This window comes from Nicotiana tomentosiformis, chromosome 3, assembly GCF_000390325.3.
Source record: "Nicotiana tomentosiformis chromosome 3, ASM39032v3, whole genome shotgun sequence".
In the NCBI taxonomy this organism is placed as follows: Eukaryota; Viridiplantae; Streptophyta; class Magnoliopsida; order Solanales; family Solanaceae; genus Nicotiana; species Nicotiana tomentosiformis.
In genome coordinates, this window is record NC_090814.1 from 107,226,915 (window position 1) to 107,241,441 (window position 14,527).

General features: G+C 38.6%; 1 long non-coding RNA gene across 1 annotated transcript; it reads left to right on the forward strand.

The window, feature by feature from the left end:
- The first annotated feature begins 3,686 nt into the window (after window positions 1-3,686).
- Window positions 3,687-5,731, forward strand: LOC138907142 (uncharacterized). The gene is made up of 2 exons (XR_011414900.1): window positions 3,687-4,684; window positions 4,734-5,731. It is a non-coding gene; the product is annotated as an uncharacterized lncRNA (long non-coding RNA).
- Window positions 5,732-14,527: the final 8,796 nt, after the last annotated feature.

Sequence of the window (14,527 nt, forward strand, 5' to 3'; positions counted from 1 at the left end):
GTAAGATAAAAGTAGTTACTCCACTTCAAAGCTTAAAGGATAATGTGTCATGTTTTCTTCCATCCAACCGCATGAATAAAAATGCTTCATGTGCTTCTTTCGATAAAGGTTGAAGGACGAGATGCTCTCCTCCATAGCTCGAAATATGGAACACCAAATGTATCTTTTTCTCAAGTCGTGAAAAGGACGTTCTATGCAATTCTTCTCTAAATTGGAAGAAGAGGTTGTTCTACTCTAAAGCTTGAAGTTTAGGACACCCCATGCACTTCTTCGACAAGTCGAAAGAAGAGGTGGTTCCACGCTAAAGGTTGAAAGATGGTTGCTTCATGTACTTACTCGCAAAGAAAGTAGCGCTCCAAGTATCTCGCCAAGCCAAAAGATGAGGACATACGCCACATGCTTTCTCGCCAAAGGTGAAAAGGAGTCAGCTCATAAATGTTCCATTCTCTAGGCGCAAAAGTAAGGATACACCACAAGATTCTGTCGCCAAGCCGCAATAAAGAGATGAATGGTCTGGCATCATTCATGTGGACTTCTGGGTGAATATTCTTATGGATATCAAGACCGATAATACTCTCTTGAAAATCTGCAAAAGAATTTTGTTTTTGGAGCCCCCGGTGCTAATTAATGGCATGAAGCTTTTGGTTTTGTTTAGTTGATCGATACCAAATGACACGGAGCTTTAGCTTAGCAGCAAGTACCGGTGTCAATGACACGACGCTCCAATACAGATGGTGAACATTATGACATGCACTTCTCCACCAAATCTTGAAGGATGTAATGCTCCAAAGATTATTCCGTCAAAGCCATGAGAAGGACGCTCCATAAACTTTTTCGTTAAGTTACAAGAAGTCATCCATGCCAAGACTCAATGGATAGGAAGTTTCATGCACCTCTTCGCCTGCGAAAAAAAAGATAGCGTTGATCATGTAATTCTTCACGTGAACTGTCACAGAGAACTCGCCATGCTCATCGCCAAAGCTGCAAAAACAAAAACGTATGATGCCCGAACAATCATGCCGATTTCTGCACTTGATTCAAAAATTTGCTGCGACTGTATCAATACGGGTAGAGCTACGAGTTTTATGCATGTTGTAGACCTCAGAGTCTTCTTTTGAATGCCACAAACGACTCATGGTTTGGACACTCTTATCTTGAGATATGAATTTTACGGCGAGAGTGCGCAAAGTTGTAAGCTGAACGGGACAGACGTGTATATCAACTTAAGAACTTAATTCCAGCCAATCCAGAATGACTTTGGCTATGAATGGATTATATATTGCGGTCCTCTAAGTCTAGTTTTAGTTGAATTAAACGGCTTGCAATTTGGAGTCTCCTACAATGAGATCTAAATCATTTGCCACAGACGCACAAAGCTGACAGCTCCAGGCAGCTTCAGCAACCAAAAAAACGTGAATAACTTATACCAAAAAAAAAAAAACAAGAAGAAGAGAATAGCAAGAAAACAAAATGGCATCCCAAGCCTTTGCTTGAGAGAATGTTAACTCCCTGTATGAGTTAATGTGTAGACTGTAACAGTAAGCCACATGAAGTTTTGATGAGAAAAGTTTGGAGGAACACCTGTTATTTATAGTTATGTTAAGCCGGCTGTACTTTGATTAACGTGTAGAAATTTTTCTTTCAAGGGAAGGTAATTCTTTGTGGGTTATAAAGTCTTACATGCTAAAGGAATTTTTTTGAGACAGCTGTTCAAAAGGGCACCACGACAGGAGTTTGGTTTGAGTTAAAGGAAAACTATTTTCCTTGGTTCAAAGTCAAGAAAATTCTTATCATATCTGGCAATCTCATATTTGTCCAACTTGGAAGGGATTTAACCTTGATTATTACTTTATTAAGTCCATACTTCGTAAGGAAAGATATGGAATCTCCTTGCTTTTGGAAGAAGAACAAGAAAATGGTAAAAGTTGTAACGGAATATTTGAGACGAAGCATTCTGTCATAAATTGTGACGGATTTATGACAAATCAATCTTATATGGATGAAATTATCAAATTTCCTACAAAAATTATGAGAGTAACGGATTTGTGACATATTTGTGACAGATATGAAAATTAGTCTTTGTGACGAACATATTTTTGTCACAAAATTATGGCAGAAGAGAAGAAGTGGCAACACTTTGTCAAAATTCCGTCACAAATTTGTGACAGATTATATTTTCCGCCCCAATATTATAAAAGAGCAATTATATAATAAAAATAATTTTGTGATAGACTAATTTTCCGTGACAATGATTTTTTATGGAAGATTCAGTCACAATTTTAGAAACATATGGACAACGTACAAAATTTTCCCAAAATATTTGGACTGCTTTTTAGTTTCCCCCGCCAAATCTCTTCATTCCACAAAACCCTTTAGACTTAGATCCATTTTCTCAGTCCACTCCCTGCTTCTCTCTCTTTCAACACAAAACAAAAATGACGATTCTTGTACCCTTCTAGACTCAACGCCGCAGCAAACCCACAAGTTTGGTTTTGCTCCAGTCTCTTCATATACAGCCAATAACTTTTGGATCTTTCAATTCTTGCTCAGATTTGTCTATGTTTTTCTTGAATATTATTTTCCAAAGTGAATAACATATGGATATAGCTAAAAAGTTTTTGCATGCAACTGCTTTAAGTACAATTTTTAATGGGTCTTTATTAAGCTTTGATATTGGGTCATTCGCTTGAAGTGGATTTGAAATACTTTTGAGATAAGTGAGGATTTAGTTTCTTGTTTCTGATTTGGTCTTAATTTTAAGCAAAGGAAAAAGCTCTAATTTTACTAAAGGATGCAATTGTGCTTATTGTAGATATCAACTTTGTTGCCTTGGAAAAAAGCAAAAAGATGAAGAATGTGCAGGCTTTTGTTTTTCAGCTTTTGAAAAGTTTTCCTATATATGCTTAATAAAATTTCTCATATTTTTTAGATAATAAATTTTTGCTTAGATGAATATGGTCCTTGTTGTTAAAATAAGATTCACCCCTATTTGAGCTATATTCAGTATTGTAGTTCGTGGACAATTCATCAACCTCCTCATAGAATATAACATTCATGGTAGAGTTACTGTCGCAATGATTAAGAATTCAAAATTACTCTTAGTTGTCGAAAGGGAAGGGTGCGTAGGATAAGCCGCATATTGAGTGCATTTTAGTGTTTCGAAAATTCTTTAGGTGTGGTGGTGATTTTCAAGTTGCTATAACTTGTGTGATTATACCTTCTTTTTGGTTCTATACATGCTATGTATGTTGCTTCTTGGCTCTAAATTGATTTATACCTTTTTATTGCTAGAATCTCATAAAGTAAACTAAGTGCTCTTAAACAATATTAATTAGCTTATTTATTTGTCTAAATATCTTAAATTATGGTCATTTATATTTTTCTATTTTATTCTCTTTTCTGGATCAGTTTCTTCAACATATAAGCAAGGTGTCAAGCACCTTCCTAGCAAATTCACAGTTCCAAGAAGTACGCAGTTCTAGATATTTTTCTGATTTATCTAGTGAATGGTAATCTCTATTTCAATATCGGCATTACATATGTTTTTTTCCCAGGGACTTTTGTTGATGTTGATACATATAATCTTTGAAAGTGCTTGCATTTAGGTAGGAAACTTGTCACTTTTCTAATTATCTTTGGATCTTGTAAAATTAGTGCCTTTTTCTGTTGGATTCTATATCGCAAGCTTGACATGTCTGCTTTAGTACAAATATGTTCTAACAGATTAAATTTACTTTTTAAAAATAGCTAGACAATAGGCAACTTTAATTACAACAGATAATCTTGTTTGTCATCATGTAAGTTCTAACACATGTTTATTTTCTGTGTTAGAGCATACAATATGAATAATTTTGATCGTAAGTGGATGTATGCTAAGAGTATTGAAAATATGGATTCATAAATCCGAGATTTATTATAGGGGTTTAGGAGTTTGCTGCATTTGCTAAAAGACATCCAGAATGCATGGATGGTAAAAAGCTAAGATGTCCTTGTAATCATCGTAAGTGTCGAAATAAAAATATTTTGGATGAGTTTAAAATTATGAACATCTTGGGACTTATGGCTTTAAACCGAATTATTATCATTGGTATCACCATTGATTAAGTTATATGCCACATCCAACCGTACTTAATGATTATCAAGAAGAAATGTTTGGGGAAACAATAAACCCTCAATCTCATAATGAATTTCAGTCTATAGTATTTGATGTTAGTGGGCCTTCTTTTGACGGTAATATAGAAGAGGAACCAAATCCAACCATGCAAAATCTTTATAATATGCTCAAAGCATCAGAACAGGAAATTTGGCCGGGAAACCCACTCGGACATTCGCAGTTGTCCATCATTGCTCGACTTTTGTATCTAAAGGCGGAACATCATTTTTCTGAAAAGTTGTACGATGAATTATGTCAATTTATATCAGAATTGATGCCAAGTGTTAACATAATGCCAGATAGCTTTTATAGTACCAAAAAGCTAATGCGAGGGTTGGGCTTACCTGTAGAGAAGATCGACTGTTGCAAAAATAATTGTATGATTTATTGGCGTGAATATAGTGAACTTTTCAATTGCAAGTTTTGTGCCCACCCTCGGTTCAAGATATCAAAATATCAACATTCAAAGCAGAAAACTAATGTTTCTTATAAGAAGATGTATTATTTTCCTTTAACTCCGCGTCTACAAAGGTTGTACGCATCGAATATTACTGCAAAGCATACGAGGTGGCATTCTGAGCATGAAACGGATGGTGTCATGCATCATCCCTCAAACTCTCCTGCTTGGAAGCATTTTGATCAAACACATCCAAGTTTTGCATCTTAAGTGAGAAATGTCAGATTGAGATTGTCTACTGATGGGTTTAACCCATTTGGTCAATCATGCCAATAATATTCTTCTTGGCCTGTGATAGTCAAGCCATATAATTTGCCACCTTGGATGTTCATGAAGGATGAATACATGTTTTTATCTGTAATTATACCTAGTCCAAAAAATTCAAAACAGAAAATTGATGTCTTCTTACAACCCCTCATTGAAGAGTTAAAAAGTTTGTGGGATGAGGGGGTCCAAACATATGATGTTTCAAGTTAGAATAATTTTAAAATGCAAGCATCATTGATGTGGACAATAAGTGATTTTTCAGCATATTCAATGTTGTCGGGATGGAGTACAGCGGAAAAATTAGCTTATCCGTATTGCATGACAGACTCAGATGCTTTTACACTATCTAATGGTGAAAATACCTCGTGGTTTGACAATCCTAGAAAATTCTTACCATCAGGTCATCCGTGGTGAAGGAACAAAAAGTAGTTCAAGAAGGGTCAAACAGTACATAAGGTTGTATTTACTGAACAATCGGATTTACAAATATTTAGGGAGATTGAGGATTTGGGGCTCAAGAAAATCACAAAACTTGTTTCTGAAGCGATAAATTCAAGAATCGCAAAGAATAGTTTATGTGGTTGGAAGAAAAGAAGTATATTTTGGGACTTGACTTACTGGAAAATAAATCTTATTAGGCATAACCTTGATGTGATGCACATCCAGAAAAACATATTTGATAATATTTTTAATACGGTGATGAATGTCAAGGGAAAAACAAAGGATAATGCCAAATCTAGAGCAGATTTGAAAATATTTTGTCATCGTCCAGAGTTGCATCAGGATGAAAGTACCAAAAAGTATACTAAAGCTTGTTATATGTTGGAAAAGAACGCAAAAGAAGTGTTTTGTAAGTGGTTATAAGAGTTGAGATTTCCCGATGGCTATGGGTGTGATGACCCAAAGAATACGAATCTGTGCTCTTAAGCCTTAAAAATCTCATTTTTACCCTCCTCGATTTACGTGCGCAGTCCGGGCAAATTTCCGGAAAGCTTTTATGTTGAAAAGTAATAAAAATAAGAATTTTTGCCTTAAAAGTTAATTTTAGTTAATTTCGGTCAATAGTTTTGGTAAACGGGACCGGATCCGTGCTTTGACGGTCTCGATAGGTCCGTATCGAATTATGGGACCTGGACGTATGCCCGAAATTGAATTCAGATATCCCTAGCTTAAGTTATGAATTTTGTATGAAATTAAAAGTCTGGAAATTATTTGTTTTTAAAAATTGATTGATATTTGACATTGTTAGTATCGGATCCGTATTTTGGTTCTGGAGCCCGGTACAGGTTCATTATGATATTTAAGACTTGTCTGTGAAATTTGGTGAGAAACGGAGTTGATTTGACGTGATTCAAACGTCCAATTGAGAAGATATGAATTTTAAAGTGTTCTTGAGAATTTCATTTGATTTGTTGTTAAATTCGTAGTTCTAAGTATTATTTTGGCGATTTGATCGCGCGAACAAGTTTGTATGATATTTTAAACTTGTGTGCATGTTTGGTTCGGAGCCCCGAGGGCTCGGGTGAGTTTCGGATAGGCCACAGGATGTTTTGAACTTAGAAATTTTGTTGGTATAACTGAACCTGTTGCAGACCTCTGATCTCGCAATTACGAGATTAGGCATTGCAAATGCGAACATAACAGGGTCCGCAATTGCGAGGCTTTCATCGCAATTGCGATCAAAAGCCTGGGCCAGCAGTTCTCGCATTTGCGAGGTTACCTTCGCAATTCCGAAGGGAGTCTTGGAAGGGCAGGGTCGCAAATGCAAACATTTACTCGCAATTGCGAGGTTCAGGGTCGCAAATGCGATACTTTTCTTGCATTTGCGAAGGCAGCGGGATTGTGAAGGGCATCACAATTGCAATTGCTCCTTTGCAATTGCGAGCTTCACATTTGCGAAACTCAGGTCGCAATTGCGACACCTGCAGCTGAGTAAAAGGGGCATAGACGGGATTTTTTATTCATTCTTCATATTTTCAAAACCCTAAACCTTAAGAGGCGATTTTTCAAAGACCAAATCTTCCCCAAATCATAGGTAAGTGATTCCTAACTCTTTTCTTTCAATCTTTTACATCTTATAACAAGATTTCAACCTAGAATCTAGAATTTTTATGGTGAAATTAGGATTTTTGGGTAGAACTTAGGAATTTTGAAATTTAAGGATTTAGACCTCAAATTGAGGTCGGATTCCAAAATTAATTACATATTCGGGCTCGGAGGTGAATGAGTAAAAGGATTTTGGTCCGAACCTCGGATTTTGACCAAGCGGGCCCGGGGTCGATTTTTCAACCTTTTGGAGGAAAATTTGAAAATTTTAATTTATGAAATATAATTGATTCCTTTAGCAATATTTGATGTTATTGAGTCATTTTTGAATAGATACGAGTGGTTTGGATGTGAATTCCAAAGAAAAAGCTGTGATTGAGAATTTAGTGGTGTTCGGAGCAAGCTAAGTGTTGTGTCTAACTTTGGCTTGAGGGAATAGGTATTGTGTGAGTAATTGCTACGTGTTTGGTTGTTGAATACGATGTATAGTTGAGGTGACAAGCATCTATGCGTTGTGGTCGAGTCATAACATGCGAGTGAAATTCCTTTCTTGCAAATTTGTAGTCTTAAATCTTGTTATCCATGCTTATTGTTGTTGTTGAAATGTTGGGAGACTTGTATCCGGTTCGACCAAGGTTGATAAAATTATGAATATTGATTCGAGGTTGAGATGTTAAATTATGAAAGTAATTATTGATGAAATATTGATTTCTTTGTGAAACTTCTCTCTATCCGTTGTTATTGATTCTGTGAATTGTGAGGAAGAGTGTAAAGCACGAAGGGTGATGCCGTGCGTGATTTATTTATATGGTGAGGAAGAGTGTAAAGCACGAAGGGTGATGTCATGCATGCATTATTTATATTGTGAGGAAGAGTGTAAAGCACGAAGGATGGTGCCGTGTATATTATAAGTGATTTAAAGTATGAAGGGTGATGCCGTGTATATTATGAGAGGTTTAATGCACGAAGGGTGATGTCGTGCCGTTCTATTTATTTATTTGGTGAGGTTGAGAGTAAAAGTACGAAGGGTGATGCCGTGCAGTTTTCCTTGCTATTTTAATTGCTCAATTCGTTTAAGAATTTTCGGTTTAATTCTGTCTTTTCATTATTCTCACTCTTTATGTTGTATTCTCCCACTGTATGTTCCCTTCCCATTATATCTGTATTATTTCTTTATTTACTGTTGTTGACATTAGCATGATTATACTGTTTAGGTTATATGTGGGTGTCTTGTCCTAGCCTCGTTATTACTTTGCCGAGGTTAGGCTCGACACTTACCAGTACATGGGGTCGGTTGTACTGATGCTGCACTCTACACTTTCTGTGCAGACTTTGATACCGGCTCAGGTTGATCGAGATTTTGCTATTGGTCCGCTGTCCGGATACTCAAGGTAGATCTGTCGGTATTCACAGACCTTGAAGTCTTCGTCTACCAATTATGTCACTGTTGTTTTCTTTCATTCAGACAGTTCTTTCAGACTATTACTTGTAGTAAATTCTAGAATGCTCGTGAATCATGAGTCCAGATCTGGGTGGTAGTAATTAATACAGTTTTGTAAAATTCCGCACCTCTTATATTTCATTTAGTTAATCATTGTTATTTACTGAATGGAAATAAGGAATTGGTTTATGATTTTCTAACGTTGGTTTGCCTAGCAAGTGAAATGTTAGGCGTCATCACGGTCCCGTCGATGGAAAATTTCGGGTCGTGATAGTTGGTATCAGAGCACTAGGTTACATAGGTCTCACAAGTCACGAGAAAACTTAGTAGATTCTGAAGGATCGGTACAGAGACGTTTGTACTTATCTCTCAGAGGCTATGAAGTTTAGGAACAATATCACTTCTTTCATTCCTTATCGTGCGACATTGATTTTTGCTTGAAACTTATATCTCGTATTCCTTTGTATCCACTCGTGTATGACATTGTGCACTTGGTATCAGTTGTGCGTCGACGGTTTGTGATGCCGTAGATGAACTACGAGGAGCCAGAGATGCTCAAACATTGCCTCAACGTGTGATTCCGACTGCAGATACGGGCGTATTAAGAGATCACCCAGTGAATCAGGTGAGGGATGTAACGAACCTTGGCATCTGGTTGATTTATACAAGCTGTGAAGGTTAATATTGTGGACCATCAGACGTGATGAACTATGACTTCGCGCCGAGTGGAGGGGAGTCCACTATCAATGGATGGATTGCTGAGTCATGTGTTATATCAGTTTTGGCCTAAAATGTATATATGTGGTACTGAAAGGTTCTCCAAAACTTTACACATGTTTAAGGCCTGAGATTTTGTGGAGGATAAGGTTGGTACTTGCGTTATGTCCGCCTGCTTAATAATCATATACTTAAGTACCAAAGGAGTTAGAGAAATAACTTTAAATTTACAAAAGATCTACTCAGCGTGGACGTCATGGTTGCGGATTTTGGGATGCTTCGGAGGAAGTACAGTGGTTGACGAGATTCTGGACTATGTGGTTTGTGACAAGATTTGTCTATATAGAGCTCTACTTTTGTGATCATTGTGTATAAATAGGGATAAGGGTTACCTCTGAGAAGAATCAAAGAGTATGTTAAAAAATAGGTCAGCTCAACAGTGTTGAGTCAGCATAACAAAAGAAGAAATTGGCTTTGGGAGAGATAATTCTCCACAGGTGTCCGTGGCAAGCCTATGAAGAGGGCATACCGGTCAATACAACACCGCCCACTTGGCTCGGTTCTCAGAAATGCTTTTGAAAGAGTTTGTTTCTCGGACTCTCCGTAATGCATGGCGCATAGGGTTTGAACGATTGCGTCAGGTCACCATGACGGTGTTTTAATATGCCATCAGATTCAATAAGTTAGCCCGTCATATTCCTACTTTGCTTCCTACATCCAAAGAGCGAGTCCACAGACTCATTAAAGGACTTAATTATGATCGTAAAATTTTGTATGGCTCGGGAGCTACAGACTGATACTTCATTTCCACTAGTGGTAGAAATTGCCAAGATATTAGAACGTGTTCGGGGTGAGGAAAAAAGAAAACTAAGGAGACCAAGACGTCTCGAGGTTCTGGGGATTCAGTGGATTCTACTTTGCGAGTATAAATCATTATGGCGGGGGCTCGGGTAGTCGGCCAGCCCAGTTCACACATCGGATTAATCGAGGTGCTCCAGTAAGTTCTTTTAATGCACCACTGACATAAGTGTCCTACAATGGTTATTCTAGTTATCTAGCACAGACTCAGTATGAGCAGCCAAATCCGCAAATGGGTTGTTATGAATGCGGTGATACTAGGCACATCATGAGAAAATTGTCCCAAACTTGGAAGAGGCATATTTCATCAAAGCACTCAGGCTACGTGCCCCATTGCAGTTACTACACCACCTACACGACCAGTTAAGGGTGGAGGACAGGCGGGTAGATGGCGTCCTAGAGGTGGAGACCCAGCCATTGTTATATTTGTTTTATGGTATGGTGGAGGTCGTTACATCATATGGTGTCGTTATAGGTACGACCTCGATTTAAAATAAAAGAATAATTTCCTTAACTTGATTCGGTTCTGAGTATCAAGACGAGTCCTCCTATTATGCTCCACTTATGAGTGAGCTTCGTAATTCTATAATCTACTTATGTGTTTACTTCTGTTGGGAGGTTTTATGGATATAACTACACCTATCATTCCATGATGGACTCTAATAAGATCTGTGAGACTAAAGGTGCATTTCTGGTACTTATTTCGGTATGTTTTGATGTATTTTCGGATAATTAACTACAAATTGTGAATTATATGCCCTACCGGTGTGGGGTTCATTATTTGTTGTGATTTTATTTAACGAAAGTTATTTAAAAGGAGAAAATGGAATGTTTCGATTGGCAAGATGTGCATATTACTTATGATTCAGAACTGAGGTCGAGGTCCTCGTATTTTAAAATAAATTGATATGTTTAGACCAGGCTGTGAGCTGCGGTGGAAGTTATATAAGGACGAGATCCTTATGATAAAAAAAAAATCTTGTGCTTAAATTCTCCCATATGAAATTAAATTTGTACGATAGTACTAATAGGGAGTCATGCATGCTAGGCTTATTTAAAAATATTTGTATGAAATTCTGTGTGCATACTTGCCAAATTCATGTTGTAATATTGAGTTGTAACCTACGAGGTAGGTGCCCGCCCAGGTAGCGTTAAATGTGACTCGTTAATTCGGGTAAATAATTATGAGGTCTTCATGCCTCACATCTCGTTATTAGTATTGTGAAGGTTTGAAACGAGATTTTTGTTAACATGAAGTTAATTGATGATTATGTAATTGATTATGAACAACTATTAAGACCAGATTGACCCAGAAGTGTGCCCCATTTAGATGGTCAGACGAGTGTGATTTGAGCTTTCAGAAGCTCAAGATCGCTTGACTACAACACTAGTATTGGTATTACCCACAGGTTCAAGATCATATACGGTATATTGTGATGCCTCTCACATTGGGCTTGGTGTAGTATTAATGCAAGATGGCAAGGTAATTGCATATGCGTCGCGGCAATTGAAAGTTCACGAGAAGAATTATCATGTTCATGACTTAGAATCGGCAACCATTGTTCATGCGCTGAAGATTTGGAGGCATTATCTCTACGGTATCTCGTGTGAGGTATTTACTGATCATCGTAGCCTTCAGTATCTGTTCAAATAAAAGGATCTTAATTTGAGGCAGAGAAGATGGTTGGAGTTGTTGAAAGACTATGATATCACCATTTTGTATCACCCCGGAAAGGCCAATGTGGTGGCCGATGCTTTGAGTAGAAAGGCTGTGAGTATGGGCAGTCTTGCATATATTCCGGTTGGTGAGAGGCCATTAGTTGCATATGTTCAGACTTTGGCTAACCAATTCGTGAGGTTAGATGTTTCAGAACCCAGTCGGGTTCTAGCTTGCACAGTCGCTCGGTCTTCTTTATATGAGCACATTAGAGAGAAGCAGTATGATGATCCTCATTTACTTGTCCTTAAGGACACGGTGCTGCACGGTGATGCCAAACAGGTTGCTGTGGGGGAAGATGGGGTTCTGCGAATGCAGGGTCGTATTTGTGTGCCTAATGTGGATGGGCTTCGTGAATTAATTCTTGAAGAAGCACACAGTTCCACGTATTATATTCATCCAGGTACCGCCAAAATGTATCAAGATTTGCGGCAACATTATTGTTAGAGGAGAATGAAAAGGGATATAGTTGCATATGTAGCTCGGTGTTTGAATTGTTAGCAAGTTAAGTACGAGCATCAGAGACCTGGTAGGTTGCTTCAGAAGTTAGAAATTCCTGAATGGAAATGGGAGCGTATCACTATGGATTTTGTTGTTGGACTCCCACGGACTCAGAGAAATTTGATGCAGTTTGGGGTCATTGTGAACAGGTTGACCAAGTCAGCACATTTCATTCCAGTGGCAGCTATCTATTCTTTAGAAAGGTTAGCTGAAATTTACATTCGTGAGATTGTCCGCCTTCACGGGGTGCCAATGTCTATTATTTCAGATCGAGGTACACATTTTACCTCACACTTGTGGAGGGCACTACAGCGTGATTTGGGTACGCGGGTTGAGTTGAGCACAACATTCCATCCTCAGACGGACGGGCAGTCCGAACGTACTATTCAGATCTTGGAGTATATGCTCCGCGCCTGTGTTATTGACTTTGGAGGTTCTTGGGATTATTTCTTGCCACTTGCGGAGTTTTCTTATAATAATAGCTACCAGTCGAGCATTCAGATATCTCCATATGAGGCATTATACAGAAGGCGATGCTGATCGCCAGTTGGTTGGTTTGAACCGGGAGAGGCTCGGTTGTTGGGTACCGATTTGGTACAGGATGCCTTGGACAAGGTCAAGATTAATCAGGATCGACTTCGCACAGCTCAGTCCAGGCAGAAGAGTTATGCCGACCGTAGAGTTCGTGATGTTGCATTCATGGTCGGAGAGAGAGTGTTACTTCGGGTATCACCCATGAAGGGTGTAATGAGGTTCGGAAAGAAGGGCAAGTTGAGCCCTAGGTATATCGGACCTTTTGAGATTCTGGAGAGAGTGGGAGAGGTAGCTTACAGGCTTTCGTTGCCACCTAGTTTAGCAGCTATTCATCCGGTATTCCATATGTCCATGCTTCGAAAGTATCACGGCAATCCGTCCCAAGTGTTATATTTCAGCTCTGTCCAGTTGAACAAGGATTTGACTTACGAGGAGGAGCCGGTGGCAATTCTACCCGGCAAGTTCGCCAGTTGAGATCAAAGAGTTACCCTTCAGTTCGAGTGCAGTGGAGAGGTCAGCCTATGGGAGTCCGAGTCCGATATACGGAGTAGATATCCCCACCTTTTCACCAGCCCATGTACTTTTCTATGTCCGTTCGAGGACGAATGGTTGTTTTAGAGGTGGAGAATGTGATGACCCAAAATGTCATCTTATATTTTAGAACTCGAATCTGCGCTCTTAAGCCTTAAAATCTCATTTTTACCCTTCTCGATTTGCGTGCGCAGTCCTGGCAGGTTTCTGGAAAGCTTTTATGTTGAAAACTAATGAAAATAAGAATTTTTGTCTTGAAAGTTGATTTTAGTTGACTGCGGTCAACATTTTTGGTAAATAGGCCCGGAACCGTGCTTTGACGGTCCCGGTAGGTCCGTATCGAATTATGGGACCTAGGCGTATGCCCGGAATTGAATTCGGATGTCCCTACCTTGAGTTATGAATTTTGTATGAAAATTAAAATTTGAGAAATTATTTGTTTTTAAGAATTGATTGATATTTGGCTTTGTTAGTATCTGGTCCGTATTTTAGTTCCGGAGCCCGGTACATGTTCATTATGATATTTAAGACTTGTCTTTGAAATTTGGTGAGAAACGGAGTTGATTTGATGTGATTCAGACGTCCAATTGAGAAAATATGAATTTTAAAGTGTTCTTGAGAATTTCATTTGATTTGGTGCTAAATTCATAGTTCTAGGTGTTAGTTTGGCGATTTGATCGCGCGAGCAAGTTCGTATGATATTTTTAGACTTGTGTGCATGTTAGGTTTGGAGCCCCGAGGGCTCGGGTGAGTTTCGGATAGGCCACGGGATGTTTTGAACTTAGAAATTTTGCTGGTATAACTGAACCTGTTACAGACCTTTGATCTCGCAATTGCAAGATCAGGCATCGCAAATGCGAACATAACAGGGTCCGCAATGCAAGGCTTTCATCACAATTGCGATCAGAAGCCTGGGCCAGCAATTCTCGCATTTGCGAGGTTACCTTTGAAATTGCGAAGGGAGTCTGGGAAGGGCAGGTTCGCAAATGCCAACATTTACTCGCATTTGCAAGGTTCAGTGGTCGCAAATGCGACACTTTCCTCGCATTTGTGAAGGCTGCGGGATTGTGAAGGGCATCACAATTGCGATTGTTCCTTCGCAATTGCGTGCTTCGCATTCGCGAAGCTCAGGTCACAATTGCGACACATGCAGCTGAGTAAAACGGGCTTAGACGGGATTTTTCATTCATTCTTTATATTTTCAAAACCCTAAACCTTAATAGGGGATTTTCCAAAGACCAAATCTTCCCCAAATCATAGGTAAGTGATTCCTAACTCTTTTCTTTCAATCTTTTACATCTTATA